At 37.0% G+C, this 19,162-nt stretch overlaps 1 non-coding gene across 1 annotated transcript; it reads left to right on the plus strand.

The window, feature by feature from the left end:
• The first annotated feature begins 2,024 nt into the window (after positions 1-2,024).
• On the plus strand, positions 2,025-2,229 carry LOC125775876 (small nucleolar RNA U3). The gene has a single exon (XR_007421426.1). It is a non-coding gene; the product is annotated as a small nucleolar RNA U3 (small nucleolar RNA).
• Positions 2,230-19,162: the final 16,933 nt, after the last annotated feature.

Below are 19,162 nucleotides of genomic sequence, written 5' to 3' on the forward strand. Positions count from 1 at the left end.
TTATCTACGACTTTGATGATATGACTGCCAACAGCAATATCATGAGCGCAATGACTATTTAGTTTATTTCTGCAGCTCGAGAATATATTGAAGAAGTCGCACGAAAGGAAGTCGCCTTGTTTTAAACCTCGCTTGGTATCGAACGGCTCGGAGAGGTCCTCCCCGATGCTGATGAATTTTGGTATTGGTCAATCTTAATCAATATTAATAATTAATACTTTTCTACCGAAAAAAAGTGAACCGTAAAACAGATCTCATCATAAGCAGAGATGGACCAGAGATGCCGAAAAAATAACAAGTGTGTGTTGCGACGAAACTTGTAATATAGTAAAGTCAGTACCTAACTCATCATAATTAAGTTTTAGAACATGCATTTTAAAAATATCCAATTTTAACAGTTTGGAAATCCAACCAGGGTTTGAAAAGCAACTATACTCCCGTAGTATTGCGTTTTGCTCTAACTTTGGCTAGAGCCGTAGCAGAGCAAAGAAGCAGTATGTGCTCTGTTCTGCTCGGAGTTTTGTCAGGTGAAAAACTATGTATAGCATTAGAAATTACTAAAAATGAAGTGTTGTGCTCTGCGTTGCCGTAGTGGTAGCAAAAAACTGATAGCGTTAGGAAAGCAGTGCTAATTAAAATTTTCATGTGTTACGGCTTCCGCATGTGTTTGTTGTTTTTAATAATAATATTTATTCAGAAACAAAAATCTAAATTAAAATCTTATGTCATTGAGTCACTGTAACCAAGTTAACTTATTAAGTAAGTAGTAATTAAATAGAAATAAGTAAATTATGCGTAAAAAAACATTAATTAATCCTCGTCTTCAAATAAATTTAAAGTGTCTATAGCACTATCTTATAGAGTTGATTTGAGCCGGATAAGAAGTATATTTTCCAATATTTCGAATAACGCTTACACCTAAAAAGTCGTCCAAAAGTGCGAGATTATTTTCTTTATGTTCAGTATCCGAAGCCATTGAATTTGTTGATTATACATTTGGAATGGGACTGAAGGTTTTAGTTTGGTGCACACAATGTCTTTATAAAAGTGATTGTTGTATTTTTTGTAACGTCAAGTGCATAAAGCTGTGCAATTCGACATATTTGTATTTCAAAAGGTCGATTTGATTTGTGTACTCAATGTTCTGTTGAAAACAAGCTTCGTCAGTATCATCATCACCTGTATGCATTTGTGATAACATTTTCGAAGTTAATATCACATTGACACCGTTATCCGATGTAATTGATACAACTTGGCTCAGTTCTGTTTGGTATTTTACTGAAATCGATAAAATTTATTTATCCAGATTTTTGGAAGTCGTGTTGCACTATCTATTTTTAATGATGTCAGTCGTATTTTACATTCCATTATACTTGCTTCCTTTTAATTTGAAGTTTTTAGCACCTTTGTCTTTAAGACCTTGACATATGTGGTCAATTATATTGCGCATAATATTGGAATTAAGCTGATTGAACAGAACGCTGTCTTCAGTGGCAAGCCCATGTATAACGGATTTACAATTTTTTATTGATTTGAACTTTTAGCAGTTTTACGTCATGATCTTTTAGTTCTGAACGCAATCAGAATTGTTTTTTTTTCTGCTCTTGTCGGATGTCATGCAATTTAAACTAAAAATACGACCTTTTTGAAGTTAGTTCGGAAAAGGTTGCGATAGATTCATGTTGCGCAGTCTTGCTCAATATGAAACTATCGCAAGCTTGTCTGCGAAGATGTTCGAGTAGCAAGGGAAGCGGTGACAATCGGCGATCGTTTCTTTCGGCACAGCTCGGCTTTTCTAGCAACAACATAATGTTTCCATGCTTATGCTGTTGTTGTTTTTGTTGAACAATGTTTCAATTTTTGGTTGGTGACATATTCTGATGTGTGCGCATATGTATGTTTGTATGCTTGTGCATTATTGAAGTTATACTTCTTTTTCTTTCGTTTGTCTTTCATTTCTGTGAATTCTCAACTATTTTATGTGACTTTTGTTTGAAATACTCTGCGTTGGCCTTTTAAAAATTAAGACTATACTTTATAGAATCATTTCTGTGTGTCCTCATTTCCATTTTTTTTTGTGGAAATCGACCCGCGATGACGAGGTATATCGTTTTATCTGACAGCGTGAGGTTTAAGAAGTTCATTTCTAATTTTGTCTTGTGGCATATTAGAAATGATGTTTCTTCGAATATCGTTCGCTTACAACGGATGAAACGACTTCTGAGTGGTGATTTTAATGAATAAATTCCTTTTGGTTGAAATGCTCTGCGTTGGCCGTTGAAAAGTTAAGACTATACTTCTCAGGATCATTCATTCCTTTCATTTCTTCAAAAAAAAAGGTGCGTTGTGTCTCTACGCGCGGAAGAAGTTATCCTTCTTAGTGATATTCAGAAATGCATATCATTTTGTATGAAAGAAAACTAGAAAACTTAAATTCACATTTTATAAATTTATTATGCACATAAAATGAAGAATAAAGCAAAGTCTAAATGAAGGAATTTTGACTCGAAAAGTAGTTCTGTCTCTTCGTTGCGGAAGAGAATATGCAGCGCAATCATCTCTCTTTTGTTCTTCGCCAATTTGGCTGCCATATTGACTTGTTTAGATCAATTTTTTGTTGGTGACATATTCATATGTGTACGCATATGTGCATATGTTTGTATTCTTGTGCATTATTTGTTCGGCAATGTATGCAAATATATGTACATATAAGTATATATGAATGTATGAACATGCAAGTTAATGCGCGCACATGTAATAAGTATATTGATAAGTGATGAAAATATGATTTCAATTTCTACATACACTCATATGAGCTTGTGCAGATACACAAGATAGGATAGAAGATGTATGCCTTTTAACATCGTATACTATACAAATAAATATTTTTCTTACTAATAGAAATTAAATTTATCACAGCAATATACATAATATACATATACATAATATTGCTGTGATAAATTTAATTTCTATTAGTAAAAAAATATTTATTTGTATAATATACGATGTTAAAAGCAAAAAACTAAAAATTTATTCTGTCGAGATTCAAACCTGTGTTAGCATCTTGACTTTCCAAGCGCTTACCACCAACACCAACATTGACACTTCAGTTGCGTTGATTTAAGTATGGTTTGGTTATGCATGTAAGAAACATACGATGGTTCCAATAATTTTGTTTAAGTATAGAAATATGCTTTTGTAGAACATTTGCTTTCGCAAACATACAGACAAATGTGCAAACGACATAATATATGTATGTATGATTGTTTCGCATTTTGCTTCTGAATATCACTAAAAAGTATAAATTCTTCCGCGTGTAGGGACTCCACGCACCTTTTTTTTAAATAAGCGAACATGTTTCGCATTTCACGTAGTTTTTCACCTGCTAAAACTCCGAGCAGAGCATAGTAGCGCATACTTTTTCGTTGTTCTGAACGTTAGCTATAGCACAGAAATAATCCCTTAATCCAACTTCTTAGCTAATTCTGCTCTAGATACAGTATGCGCGGGGAAGTCCTCTCTTTCCCCTAGTTTGGCCCAGTTGAAAATTTCTCAGACCTTGCATATGCAAGACCTGAGCACCTTTTCGCTTGAATCGCAGAGTACGAAAATCGAAATGAAGCATTTTATTAAATGGGTTCGTTATTAAGTATACATTTTATAAATTTTTGCTCAGAAATATCGCCGTTCTTACCTTGATAATCACGCTCGAGGTATACGTTATTCAATATTATGACTTTAGTCCAGGGACCACGTAACCCAATGTCATCCAGGGAGGCTACTCTATTTTTGTGATAATTAACTTGGAGTAATCCTTTGCTTACGGGTTTGCATATTCAAAACTCTTAGTAGATATTGGCTCCTATTATGAGTTGCATTCGCTCTTCGCTATTCGCTGGCTATCGAAAATCAAATGTCAAATTCGTATTATGAGTAGAGATGAGCGATATTGCGATTTTTAAATCACTGTGATTTCAGTGATTGCTATTTTTAAATCACTGTGATTTTATATTGCTATTGCGATCGCAACTAAGTCGACGTTAAAACGGAGACCTTTTGTTGTTGTTGTTGTAGCTGCCGATTTGACAGTGTTTGGCCGAATACAAGTCCGGGTCGCGTCTAGTTACGTACACCCGACTGTCGTGGGAACGACTGAACCTTTTGTCGTTATTGGCGGTAAATTCTCTTTTGGTTCCTGTAACTCGAGTCAAGTTTTTACGCCTTTCTTTTCACTACATTTTCGCAAATGTTGGAGCGGTTCGGCTACCTGAAACTTAGAGCTTATTGCATAGTTCATTTGTATGTTGGTATGATCCGCTTTTAAAATTTTCAAAGAAAAACTATAAACTCCATAATCCATCAGAATGTTTTAAATACCCGCTAACAATATTTTCAAGACCAAATTAATAACGGGAGTTTCCTAATCTTTGGGAAAATATTAAAAACCCGTAATTTTTTTATTCCATATTTTTTCTGAAATTAATTAGTTACAATTCTTGTTTTCAACACAAAAAGCTTTCAAATTTGGTTTTAACAATAAGTAAAATTAAAAATTTTATTAAAACAAATTAAAATATTCCATTTTGATTATATTTCATCTACTACTTCAAACATCACACTTCACTTCTTTTCCTTGATACATTTCCTGCCATTATTACAAATTATACGAACGTTACACTCAAAACTTCAAACCGCTATGACGCACAATAGCATATACGATATATACAATACCCTGAAGAAAGTTGTTACTTTTCTGCTATTTGCTATTGTGATCGTAATTCACAGGTTCGAACTGCGATCACAGTTTCGAATTGCGATCGCAATTCACAGGTTCGAACTGCTATCGTAAATCACAGGTTCGAACTGCGATCACAGTTTTGAACTGCGATCGCAATTCACAGGTTCGAACTGCGATCACAGTTTCGAACTGCGATCGTAATTTACAGGTTCGAACTGCGATCACAGTTTCGAATTGCGATCATAGAAGCGTACTGCTATTTATAAAAAGTGATCGCAGTTGCGATTTGCGATTTTTCAATCACAGTGAAAAAATCACCGGTAGTGAAATATCGCTCATCACTAATTCACAAGTTCAAACTGCTACCGTTAATCACAGGTTCGAACTGCGATCACAGTTTCGAATTGCGATCGCAATTCACGGGTTCGAACTGCGATCACAGTTTCGAACTGCGATCACAGTTTCGAATTGCGATCGCAATTCACAGGTTCAAACTGCGATCACAGTTTCGAACTGCGATCGTAATTCACAGGTTCGAACTGCTATCGTAAATCACAGGTTCCAACTGCGATCACAGTTTCGAGCTGCGATCACAGTTTCGAATTGCGATCGCAATTCACAGGTTCGAACTGCGATCATAGAAGCGAACTGCTATTTATAAAAAGTGATCGCAGTTGCGATTTGCGATTTTTCAATCACAGTGAAAAAATCACCGGTAGTGAGATATCGCTCATCACTAATTATGAGGTATGCAACCCTGACGAAATTTTCGTTGAGCATCGAAATGGCTGTCGAACAGAATTTACCTATCGACAGCGTAGCGTAGTGAATGGAAATTTGTGAAAATGTAGGTTTTTTGCGTTTATTTATTGCTTTATGGTAAAAAATAATTAATTTATACTATTTTGTTAATTTTATGCAGGTCGAAAGTCGTGAGCACTAAACAGCAATTGGAAAAACTGGTAGCTTTAATGGAAGAAAATCCACAATTTGCAAGAGGGATTTGCACCAAAGTTCAGGCGGCAACAAAATGGGAGGGATTTGCTTTGGAGCTAAACTGTTTGGGTCCACCAACTAGACCAGCGGCAAAGTGGATGAAGGTTCATAAAGTTGTTCTGTGTTTTTTGTGGAAATACATTTTTATTTGGACATTGCAGGTATAGGCTGATATGAAGTCAAAGACAAAGAAAAAACTGTCGCAAAACAAAGCGGAGTACAGAGCAACAGGCGGAGGTACTAACAGGCTGCAGGGATTTTCCAATACTGAAGAGAGTATTATTGGCTTACTCGAGTTTGATGCCTGCATAAACCCGCCGGGAGCCGAATTTGGTCTGGATATAAGTGGCGATGTTGAACCACAACTTTCAGCTCCACCAAATCCCACCCCACATCCTCAGGCTGAAAACTCTGAAGAAAGTGAAGTGGAGTTTCATTCTAAGGCTCACGAGCCTCCAGCACGCAAAAAGCGGCCAATTAAAAATTGCAACAAGGCAGAGAGGCTGAGGTTACTGGACTCCCAGATAAATGCCCAGAAACAGTTCTACGAAGAAATGGTCTCCACCTTACTGGTCATACAAAAATGTGCTGAAGAAAAAGTGGAATGCCAAAAGAAACAATATGAACTAGATAAAAACGCAATAGAGGTAATGCTACAGCTGAAAAGGGAAAAATTGCGGGTTTACAAAGAAAAAGTCTTAAAAAGTCAGCAAGATCGCGGATCAAAACTGCAGCTAAAACTTGCAATTTTAGAGCTAAAAAAAATCTTTAAATAATTCTTAACTTTTATATTTAGATCTAAGTTTAAGTGCCTTAAAGATACTGAATTTATATTTTTTGTTTTTATACTGCTATTTCAAGACTGTATACTTCTAAGTAGAATAGGTAAATGAATTATGTGATATTTTTGTCAAAGAGTAATTTTTATTACGTAGATAAACATGAACAATGAATTCCATAATAAATATTTTGAATAAATAAACTTCTAATTTATTTTTTTAATTATATCTAAAACGTTCTTAATATACGATTTCTAATTGCTGCTGCTTCCGAGTCGTTATGAGATTCAACTTCAATGACTCCACCATGACTGTCGTTTGCCTCATTAGGAAATTCTTCAGGAGAAATTTCGACTTTATAAAATATGCAAATGTTGTGTAAAGCTGCACAAACATTAATAATTTGTGTCGCCTTTTTTGGAGAATAGTGGAGAGTTCTTGCCTGTAACAAACATCTGAATATATTTTTCAACACTCCAATAGTGCGCTCTATTATATTTCTTGCTCTCGAATGTTGTGTATTGTATCTGATTTCTGGAGATCCTTCTTCAGAATTTCTAAAAGGTGTCATCAAATAAGTTTTTAGAGCGTATCCAGCGTCTCCTATTCAGAAAAAAAATTATTCTAAAAAATTTGCTTCTTTAGTCAAACATATATGTACCAAGTAGCCAAGTATTGCGAAGACCATTTTCGACTTGCTGTTCTAAATATGCTTTCAATGCTGACATGTTGAAAATCATTGAATCATGCGTTGCCCCCGGATTCTTCGCATTTATATACCGTATGTTCATTTTATGATCACAAACCTGTAATTAATATAAAAGCCAAAAATGCTCAACTACAAATTTACAATAAACTTGTATGTATACTTACAATTATAGCATTAATGCTAAAGAATCCCTTTCTGTTGTAATATAAATGCTGCAACTCCTTTTTGGGAGCCACAATTTTGATGTGTGTACCATCAACACAACCGATTACCCCAGGAAATCTGGTATTACTATAAAAATGTGATTTTGCTTGTTGCATTTCAGCCTATACCGAGGCTGAATTTTATCCATCTTTGGCAAATGAAATTCTCCAGGGCATCGAGTAAGCTGTTGCCAATTTTAGTATATTGCGAATAGATTTCGCTCGTGTGCATCGCTGCAGCATCTCCTCTGTAGCGGACAGCAAATCAACAAACGCCTCTTTCGACAAACGGAAGTTTTTTTTATAAATCTACAAAAAAAATTTCCTAAATGTTGAACATGTAGAAACCTCTAACAAATAGCATTGTACTTACGTAGCGGAATCCAATTCCAAAGGGTTGGAAGCGTCGCTTAGCTTCTTTCTATTTCTAGCCAATTCCAATAAGCTTTCATCCTCCTCTGAAGAATCGCCAAACCACAACTCAATCGTAGTCATATTTTATTTTAACTTTTATTTATATTTTCTTTATTTATAAAATATTTGTTAGTTTTACTTTTACACTTCCTAAACAAAACGCTTTTAGTTTTTACACCATCTGACAGATGTATACTATCGTGAACATTTAAAATGATTGCAATTCACAATAACGCCAATCTTCATCGAATGAGCGTCGTAATACCAAATGCAAATTCGTTCTACCAGCATTTTCGATCGTTGTCGAAGATCGAATGCAACTCATAATAGGGGCCATTGTAAACAAATACTTCCAGACTATCTTTTTCCAAAGATGACCCGTTTGGTAAATGAAATAGTTGCAAATTGCTAAGTTTGAATTAGAGCAAAAAATTAGCAAGACTCGAAGAAACATATTCAGCCCTATCACGCAATCCATGAAATCCATGAAAAAACTGAAATCGTTTATATTCAAATTGATTTCATGCTCAAAATATGGATAAACCTCAAAATTATTTTTTATATTTGTACGGGAGATGCTGGATATGCCTTAGAACCATGGCGCCATTCGGGACCCTTTCTTCAGGAAGACGAGAAGAGAAATATAATAAAATACATACGTACATGCAAAAGCGAGAGATATTGTAGAAAGAACAATAGGTGTTTTTAAAAATCGATTTAGATGTTTTCTGGGTGCTCGTGAGCTTTACTTCGAGCCATCTCAAATCGTTAATATTGTGGCAGCGTTACACAATAGGGTGGGTCGATTCCGGACTTTTTTCGATTCGGGATTTCTAATAGTGCGGAAAAGTTGCCTTAGTACTTCCTGATTCCAATGCAACTTTTTGTTTTGAGATCGGATTGCATCTTCAACCCCAACTTCGGCCTTGAAATTTCGGAAATTCGCCTAAAATCGTGAAATTGTCTACCTAGCGCCTGAAATACGCATCTCATGGCAAAATATATAAAACAAATGTTATTTGTCACGTCATTTGCTACCGAAACCGGTTTGTCAGTAGAAATGTATAATCTCAGAATTCTATTTGCACAGGTGAAACAGCGAGATTTGCACATGTAACCTGGAAAGCTTTTCTTTACGTTCATTTTTCTTTGTAATCTTTTTTGTTTCACGTAGATCAACACTTCCAATGCGACCAATTCTTCTGGTTCTCTGGTCCAAGAGAAATGGTTGTTCATTGATAGGAACTTTCCTTTCCTTTGGACAAGTGCAAGAAGAATAATAAATGTATTTACAAGCAGCGATGTCGAATAATTTTCCGGCAGAAGAGACAAAGACATTTCTTTTCGAGCTCAAACCTATTGGGTTCCTTAAAAGCATTTGTTTAAGAGTCAGAAATTTCTTATGGTATGTGGTGAGCGAGTTGTACAAATGCTGACTGTGATTCTATCGGAATAGATGATTTTTGAAAGTATTTTCAACCTTTTTTGCAACTATTTCTGTAACCTCTTTACTCCTAGGTTCATAGTTGTCGCCTCGGAGTCGCCCTATACGAAATCTTTCAAACTGATAACACAAAAGAACATCCTGGTAAGTAGGTAACTGGGACTCAGAGAGATTGTACGGATATGTGCCAAACACAAGACATTTCTGTCTAAATGGCGAAATCAACGACAAGAGTGAAGAAACTCGATGAAAAAATATTTATGTGGAGACCAGTCCGAACGTGTCGTATGGCGCAAGGAAATGAATGTAAGTGATAGAACTCGGCGAAATCACCGACAAGAGTGAGGGAACTCGATGAAAAAATATTTATGTGGAGACCAGTCCGAACGTGTCGTATGGCGCAGGGAAATGAATGTAAGTGATAGAACTCGGCGAAATCACCGACAAGAGTGAAGGAACTCGATGAAAAAATATTTGTGTGGAAACCTATCCGAACGTGTCCTTTGGCGTAGGTGAATGAATGTGAGTGATAGCACTCGGCGAAATCAACGTCAAGAAGTATGGCCGCAAGCCGATTTTCACCTTGCGCTGTGGCGCGCCTCATTTTCGCTCGTATCTCGGGAACGGTTCGTCCTACGGCCATGACCACATACACCATTTCGGTAGCTAATGACGTGACAAATAACTTTTGTTGTATATATTTTGCCATGAGATGCGTATTTCAGGCGCTAGGTAGACAATTTCACGATTTTAGGCGAATTTCCGAAATTTCAAGGCCGGAGTTGGGGTTGAAGATGCAATCCGATCACAAAACAAAAAGTTGCATTGGAATCAGGAAGTACTAAGGCAACTTTTCCGCTCTATTAGAATTCCCGAATCGAAAAAAGTCCGGAATCGACCCACCCTAGTGGAGAAGTGGAGAAGGACCTGGCTTCGCTTGGCATTTCCAATTGCCACCGCATTGCGAAAAGAAGAAACGACCGGTGCACTGTTTTTAACTCAGTTATAACTGTCTACGCTAGCAAAGAAGAAGATATACGAGTATCCACACCAATTCCGTTATTAATTTCCAAGTTGTTCTTGAAATGCCTAATGTGTTGTGCGCAGCTACCATACCTTCGCCATCCACAACTTTCTTAATGAAAATGTGGGTTTTTGAAGCCGGCTCCTGCCAAACTGACATTAAGCCCGAATATTATAAATATAAGCTCTCCTGCAGCCATTAGTTGTCTCGTCGATTTTGCGTAACAGTTTTTACCAATAAAAAAGCGTTTTGCCTAACGTAGTATACCAGACTCGACGCCTATAGATTCGATATGATTCAGAAATTATACATTCACATTTTGAGTGCTCCAAAAATTCTTGGAGTAACATTGATAAACATTCTTATGATAACTTCTGCAGACTTAGGCCACACGTAACCTTGCCGTAACATTATACTGTTAAACAGTCTTACGATAACTCCTCCACTCCTATGTGGGGTACGTCCGCGGACTCTCTTGTTAGTGGCTGAGTGATGTTTTACGCTACTCTTGCTATTGCAGCCTGCCTTCTTCGTTTTCTAGCGGAGGTTATTAGGATCAGAGACACGGCAATGACAGTTAATGCTATTAGGCTCAATGATGGTGTTGCCCATCCTATCTTATAATCGTTGGTTAAATGGACCATTAGTTGGCGATTTTCTAGAGTGCGGTGTCGTAAGTAAGGTAAACTTATTATATCGTCGTGCCCGGTTATATTTATTTGGATGGCCCTAGGAAGTCCGGCTACTCTTATTGGGATGTCGTTGCGATTTGTGTAGATCATTCCATTAATGTTAGCTTCACCCGAAAATATTACTAAGTAAGTACCTTTTTTTTAGTGAAACAGTAGCGTTTACATGTGTTAATTTTGCGGTGTGATCGTTTATAATGACCAGGCCATCATCAATTTCTTGATCTTGTTGGGAAAATGTTGTTCTGCATTTTGCTGTACTGCTGGCTACCAACTATTGAGTGCACGTCGTAATATTTAGTTTCCTGCAAAATTTTATAGTTGTCCCAGCACAATCGTCCAGGGAGTAGATGTATTTGCCGCAGACCGCTACAGCGTTATTTCGTAGGGATGGCATTTTGTTATGTGCTGCAGGTAGTATAGTTTTCCTAATACAGATAAGCTTAAGTCTAGGAAACTTAACTAGGAAGTGGAAAAGGTTATTGTCATGAAATCCTTTATCATTATCAAAAATAATCGGGTTTAATACCCCTAATTGTGCCAGTGCGATTCATAAAATTATATTATCTAGATCATTGATAATGGCTAAATTTCTGGCCAAGAGAATGTCATAAAGGTTTTATTTACTGTATTAGTTAACTCGCTCTTTTAATTGGAAATTGATTGTTAATTGCCTATTGTTATTGTCCTTAAGTTTATCAAGTTCAATCGTTCCTAAGATGTTCAAGCTTCGTTGATGTCTTGCTGGTCCAGTTGCTGTTCGGAGGACCTTGTTAATTCGTTCGAGGTCGGCCATCATTAATTTTGTCATGTGACTGTGTGGATAAACGGGATTCACGCGTCAATTCGGCATAGGCCGTGAGATTTATTGTGTGTCTGATGTTAACGTATGAATCCCACAGGACCATGTCACCATCCGTAATCGGTATATAGTCCGAGTGAGAGTAGTCCACAATTTTGCCGTTGGTAAGTGGCGAAGCCAATAAGAGCGCAAGGATTGGCAGTCTAGATACAGAAAGGCGGGTGGAGATGAGGAGAGAACTTAAACTAACCCTGATTATCCTAATGAACTATCCTACCATTTACGCTAACCATGGAGCCCAAATCTTCTTGGAGCACACCTTCGGCGTACTATGGGAGTGAGTTTATTTCCTAGGCGTTTATTTGACTTTTTGAGAACTGTTTCGCCTACACCGAATGCCCGGTTCTTGTTATGAATTCTTGGTGTTGCCAAGTTGTTGTTGGCTTTGCCTGCTCAGTTTTTTCTATTTGCGAATGGAAGACATCCACTAGTTTTTTGCCTGTTAAATGTAAAATGAGGTCCGTTGTGTCCTCAATCCAATTCAATTCCAATTCCAATTTCAGGCATCTAGCGATTTCCCCAATGGTACTGGGAAATCTCTCCACCTGTACATTAGAGGTACTGTGAAGAGGAGGAGCATTTACAATATCAAGAATTCTCTAAGACAAGCCCTTATCTTGTTTGAATTGAGCGATTTCTCATCATCGCAGTATATGGTTTTGGTTCGCGTAAATAGGTTAACCGGTTGCAAAATTCGTGGTTTAATGTCGATTAAGGTTCTGGAAGTGATTGGTTGCACAACAGAAAATATAGATAGTTTGTCCACGCAGATAAGAAAGTATGTCGAATTTATGGAGAAAATGTCGATGTAAAGAGTTTTCCTGTGAAAAGTTGGAATGGGAGTTTTCCAAGTGGCGAAATGCTCTTCTTTTTTATCGGTTGTTCTCAAAATCATTACGATTGGTCTTCCTTCTTGGGAAAGCACCGCTCTAAGAGCGTGTGATATCTGACTTGGGTTCATGATCTAAAGAATTTTTAAATAAGCGTGATAGAGCATTGGCTACCAAATTATCTTTCCACGGCTTATAGTGAAGCTTTGCGTTATATCCTGCTATGAAAGGTTTCGAGTTGCGATCTGATACCGTAAGGGTACGGGGTTGATGGTCGGTGTAAATGTTTAATTCCTTGACACCATATAAATAATGCGTAAGGCTTTTGAAGGCTCACACAATGGTCTAGATAAGCCAGCATAACGTCTTCAGACATAAGTATATTTTTTAGTTTATTAAACGCGTTCTTTTGATCTTGGTTGAATGAGATTTTTATTTTGTTATTGGGAGTCGGGTACCATACCATATTCGCCTCTAAAAATGTTGATTAGAAGTTTTGCAATTTTAGCATAGTGGCGAACAACCACCTATAGTTCTTGTCATTCCTAGAAATGACGGAACACCCCTTAGAGTTGCTTGGTTGCGAGAAGCTACGGATTGCTTAAATTTTTTGTGGATCCCCATTTGATATCTGAAAACCAAGGTATTCGAGTTTTGTTTTGAAAAATTTCGATTTTTCTACAGAAACTCCCATTTTTGCTTCCAACAAACCGCAACCGCGAAGAATACCATTTAGGAAGGGATCTCTAATCTCTGCTTTTACGAAATCAGCTACGCCAAATGGATATGGGTAGAACTTTGCACATGTTGGCTCGTTATCCCAAGTGTGGATTGTATCCCCAGACACGCGCTGTATCATAGTATTAAAATCATCACTTATGGTTATTGAAACGGACTCGGTCTGTAGCTGGAGATGTAGATGTAGAGTTTTCGATTGGTACGAGTATCTTTGTAGAATTTCAATATTTGAATTGCAAGCAGTGCCCCAAAGTTGCACACCGTATGTCCACATAGGTTTTCGTATCGATTTATATAATAGTAATTTACTTTCAAGATGTAACTGCGGTCCAAGTAGCCAATAAAGTTGTTTGGTTTTTATTTTTAATTGTTTATTTTTGGCTTTTATATGCTGTTTCCAAGTTAATCTTTTGTCCAAGTGCATGCCGAGGTATTTAACGCTATCACTTTTAGGAATAGTATTGCCATTTAAAAGCTATGGAGGTCAGTCTCTTCGCCTTCATGTAAATAAAACGTGTACGGATTTAATCACGTTTGCTTTCATTTTCCAGCAATCTAACCAAGTCTGTATTTTGATCAATTCTCGTTGCACTAAATTAGTTGCTTCAATTTTCGTCTGGCTTGACGACAATAGAACAGTATCATCAGCATAAGTAGCAATTAATACATTTTCAGTTTCAGGAATGTCAGATGTAAAGATGGTGTATAGTACAGGGCCAAGAACGCCCAAGAACGTTTGGTACTCCTACATTTATGTATTTTATGTCAGACGTTTCGTCATTTATTTTTACATAAAACGACCTGCTGGATAAATAAGACTTGAGAATTAGATATACTTGAGACGAAAATAGTTTTTTTAATTTGTATAGTAGACCATGATGCCAAACTTTATCAAATGCTTGTTGTATGTCTAAAAACGCAGCTGAACGATATTCCATACGTTCTAAAGCATCAATAATGTAATTAATTACACGGTGGCATTGTTCGGAAGATCATCATTCACTTGTGAGTGGACTGAAACGATTCTATTACATACGACCCAATGGAAAGATATTAACTGCCTCGGATGAGAGACCCCCCTTTTGATGACAACCCCTGTAAACGAAACAAGGGTTATAATTGAATGTTCGTTTCCTTATTTGGGAAGGTACGACTACCCAGCGATGGACGGGACAAGGACTGAGGCGAGTAGGTCCTTGTGCTATTTACTACAGTGGCCATATAAAGGCGCGCATGTTTGGTGTGGGATTCGTGGTGGGAGAGAGACTCCGTCGTCAAGTATTATCATTCACTCCGGTGGTTGAACGTCTAGCCACAATCCGCCTCAAAGCGAGGTTCTTCAACATATCCACGCCCCACACGGCTCGACGGAAGAGAAGGACGATGTGACCAAAGATGCCTTCTATGATAGCAAAATCGTGCTTGGCGACTTTAACGCCAGGGTGGGCAAAGATATGTTTGGCGCAACAGTTCGTAAATTGAGCCTCCACGAGGAAATGGGTTGAGGCTGATCGATTTTGCCGGGGACCGAAATATGGTTATCTGTAGTACTAGATTCCTGCACACGCAAATACATCAAGCTACCTGGCTGTCCCCGGGTCGAAAAAACCAGATCGATCATATTGTGATAGACGGAAGACATGTCTCCAGTGTTCTAGACGTGCATACACTCCGAGGTTCTAACATCGACTCGGACCACTATCTCGTTGCAGCCAAGATTCGCACCCGCTTCTGTCCATCAAAAAACGCACGTCAACAAAGACAAAGAAGGTTTGACGTCGAGAAGCTGCAAACAGAACAGACAGCCGAACGATTTTCTACTTGGATTGCACTCCTGCTCTCTGACAGCACTCGTCAACAACTTGCTATATGGGAACTGTGGGACGGCATTTCAAACTTATTACGTACAGCTGTAACCGAAACTTTTGGTTTTTGGAAAATGCAAAAGAATAGCTGGTAGGACGAAAAGTGCCGTGTCGCAGCGGAGAGAAAACAGACTGTAACATTACGATCGACCACAACACGTACGGGATGGGATATATACGATGGTATTGGGTCAACAAATTTAAAGGAGCGGAGAGCAAATTTAAGAAAAATATTTTAAACGCGCTCAATCATATTAATTGGCGATTGGCAATATGGTCTCCAAATGAACACTGTGCACTTCGAACAAACCGAACAAACAAAGTATACAGTAATTTTAACGTGTAGGGGTCGGAAAAATTGGAAGCATTTCGACGGCCAAAGCCAAGCACAGATAATGATTTAGAGGCGATATAGTTGATGTGATTAATGAAAGAAAATGTATTGCATTTTTACACATTTTAGGACGCAATTAGAAATATTGTAACTTGAAAGTAAGACGAGATCTGAGAACATTTATCTAGATTCGGAAAAAGATTCGATTTCAGGCACCGATCATAAAAAATATCAATATCACATTGAAATTTGATTACATCTTCGAAGTTTTTGATTATTGCGAAAATGTTTAAGTCATCTGCATATACCAAAAAGTTAGCAAAAGAGAAGCAAAAGGAAATGTTATTGATAAACAGCACAAAGAGAAGTGGACCCAAGATGCTTCTTGTGGCACTCCCGAAGACGTAATGAATGCATCAGATGACACTCCATCGACACTCACAACACATCGTCTATTGTGCAGATATGATTTAATCCACTACAAGAAGACGGAGTGGAACCCTAAAGATGATAATTTTTTACTTAGCATATTGTGTGAAACTTTGTCAAAGGTTTTAGAGAAACCTGTGTATACACAATCTACCTGAAATCCAGCGGAGAATGCAGACATGCAACAATCGCTAAAAACCGCTAAATTTGACACAAAGACAAGCCCATGCTTATTGACGTTAATTATTGATTTTACTGCAAAAAATAATTTATTTTTAACAGAAAACTAAACAGTTTTCGAAATAGTAGAAAGTTTAGAAACAGGCCTGTAATTGTAGACTACCTTTCTACCACCTTTAAGAATAGGGGTAATGCATATCAATTTCCAGTCTGAAATAAAATTCCCAGAAGAGAGAGACTTATTGAAGAGAAGCATGACAGAATATACCAAGCCAAGGTACAGTTTTTTATAAGTACAGGCGGCAGCCATTAAACAAACGAGTTGGAAATTTCGCCAGGAGTGCATGCTGACTTATCACACCAGCGTAAAGCAAAAGGAATAGCCGAACACGCTTTTCTAGATTTTATAAAGTTCCAGAAGAACTTAGGGTTCAGCTTAATGTTAGACTCCGTACTGTAAATAAACCTTTTATTAGAGAAACTTGTCCAATTCCATAAAAAATTTTGTGTAGTGCTGAAATTAAGTAAAGGAAACATGAGATTTAGTTGAAGAGAATTTTCTATAGTATTTATTTCTAAGATTTTTTATACGTTTGAGGTCTTTAGTTTACCATGGCAACTTATATGATTGTATGTATATGTATAACCGGAATATTATAACGACTAAATTCCTGAATTGACTTCTTAAAAACGGAGAAACTAGGGGCTGTATTAGGCTATGCCGAAAGTAAATCATCCCATTTAAACTCAATGAGCAGATTGTTGATTCGTTCAAAATCACAAAATTCAAAATTAAAACCAAGCGCGTCAATAGGTTTGACAGGAGCGAGAATATAGTTATCCGCTTCAAACGTTAACGGAGAATGAGGAATAGTAGCGGGAGTAATGGAAGAGAATCCATCAATGAACCGAAAGGTTAAATTATCGCTGAAAAAGATTAAATCAAGAAATCGATCAAAACTATTTGAATATAAGTTGATTTGAATCAGATTGAGACTAAGCAAGCTATCAATGAGAAATAACTCCTGAGAAGACGAAAACTTGTAGGGAATAAGGGCAGGGTTAGGAACAACCAGGCCAGAAGATATTGCTTAGATTAAAGTCAACCAGAACACAAATATTATTCTTTTTCACCTTATTTAATACCAGGGGGAGATATTATTTGCATGCAACTTACACAACACTAGAGAACTATTAGGAGGGATGTATGAAACTACAATGAACAGAGCGTCATTGATACAAATACATAGTTGGTCCAGAATAGAATCATCATTATCAAGAATAATTAAATGAGGACGGTATTTGCGATGAACTGCTGGGAGAACACCACCCCCTCTAAGACAGCCAGTGTTTTCGTTACCTCTGTTCTTACGGAAGACATATGTAATAAAAATTTGAATCAAAATATTCACTATCATAGAACTAAGCCAGATCTCTACAATAATGTTGTGATTAATATGCGCATCAACTAGTCTGCAGCTTTTTTTCTCCTCTCTTTGGAAAAAACTTAAAGGGACGCAACTTAATACCAGGAGGCCACACTGAAAAAGTGAAAACGGCATTAAAAAGATGGGGACACACCTAACTTAAAGTTTACCCTCTTAAGATTTTTAATATTAGTATTTTTCTTAATTAATTTATAACATAAAAGATGCTGTCTATCAACATTAGCATATTTATTAACGAATCTTCTTGAGTGAAAGGTAGACAAGTGAATCCATTTCTTGGGTATGACGACATAGAGATCACAATTGGCATTAACGCCAACAACCATTCGATGCAGTACCCGCACGGGGAAGCAGAGGAAGAGGAAGACCTCTACTCCCTTGGAAGGACCAAGTGGAGAAGGACCTGGCTTCACTTGGAATATTTAATATGCGCCACGTAGCGAAAAGAAGAAACGACTATCGCGCTGTTGTTAACTCGGTAGTAGGAGAAATAGAAATAAGTAAATTATGCGAATAAAAACCTTAATAAATCGTCTTCAAATAAACTTAAATTATCTATAGCACTATTTAAGAGAATTGATCTGAGCCGAACAAGAAGTATATTTTCCAATGTATCGTGACTTAACCGATTTCGGTTATCCTACAACACCAGTTTTAAAGACGAAAACGCCCGCTCTATTACCTACAAATATCAAGAAATTTAAGCACTTGCTGTATATTTCACTCTAGATTATGTAATAAATCTTACTTGAGTTGGTAGTATGGCAAAACGTATTTTGCTTAGGCCGTAAATCTCTGGATCGCTTGACTTATTCTCTTTTGCGAAATTTAGAACATTTGTACTAGATTTCATAAATGGCAGCTTCAACGTTTCAATCTTTCCATGGACATCTGTTAACTGATTTGCAACAACGCTAACACTCAAAAACTCATCCAAATTACATTCTTTATGTTCAGTATCCAAAGCCATAGAATTTGTTCTTTATAAATTAGGAATGGGACTGTGGTTTTGGTATGGTGCCAACAACGTCTTTAAAAAATTTATTGTTGTATATTTAGTGCACAAAGCTGTGCAGGGTGTGCTACACATCTACATATTTGTATTTCAAAATGTCAATTTCATTTGTGTACTCATTATTCTGTTGAATACAGTCTTTGTCAGTACACGTATCATCATCGACTGTATGCATTTGCGATAAAATTTTCTAAGTTATTATCATATCACACCATTATCTGATGTAATTGGTACAACTTGACTCAGTACCATTTGGTATTTTTCTAAAAATCGATAAAATTACTTTGTCCAAATTTTTGGATGCATTTGACCCTGCTCCTTTGAGTTCCACCATACCATGAACTCGTGATTTAAATTCATTTTTATACTCTCGCAACAAAGTTGCTAAAAAGAGTATTATAGTTTTGTTCAAATAACGGTTGTTTGTAAGTCCTAAAATTAAAAGAGGGTTATGTATACCAAAGT

The sequence above is a fragment of the Bactrocera dorsalis genome, chromosome 1, assembly GCF_023373825.1.
Source record: "Bactrocera dorsalis isolate Fly_Bdor chromosome 1, ASM2337382v1, whole genome shotgun sequence".
Taxonomy (NCBI): Eukaryota; Metazoa; Arthropoda; class Insecta; order Diptera; family Tephritidae; genus Bactrocera; species Bactrocera dorsalis.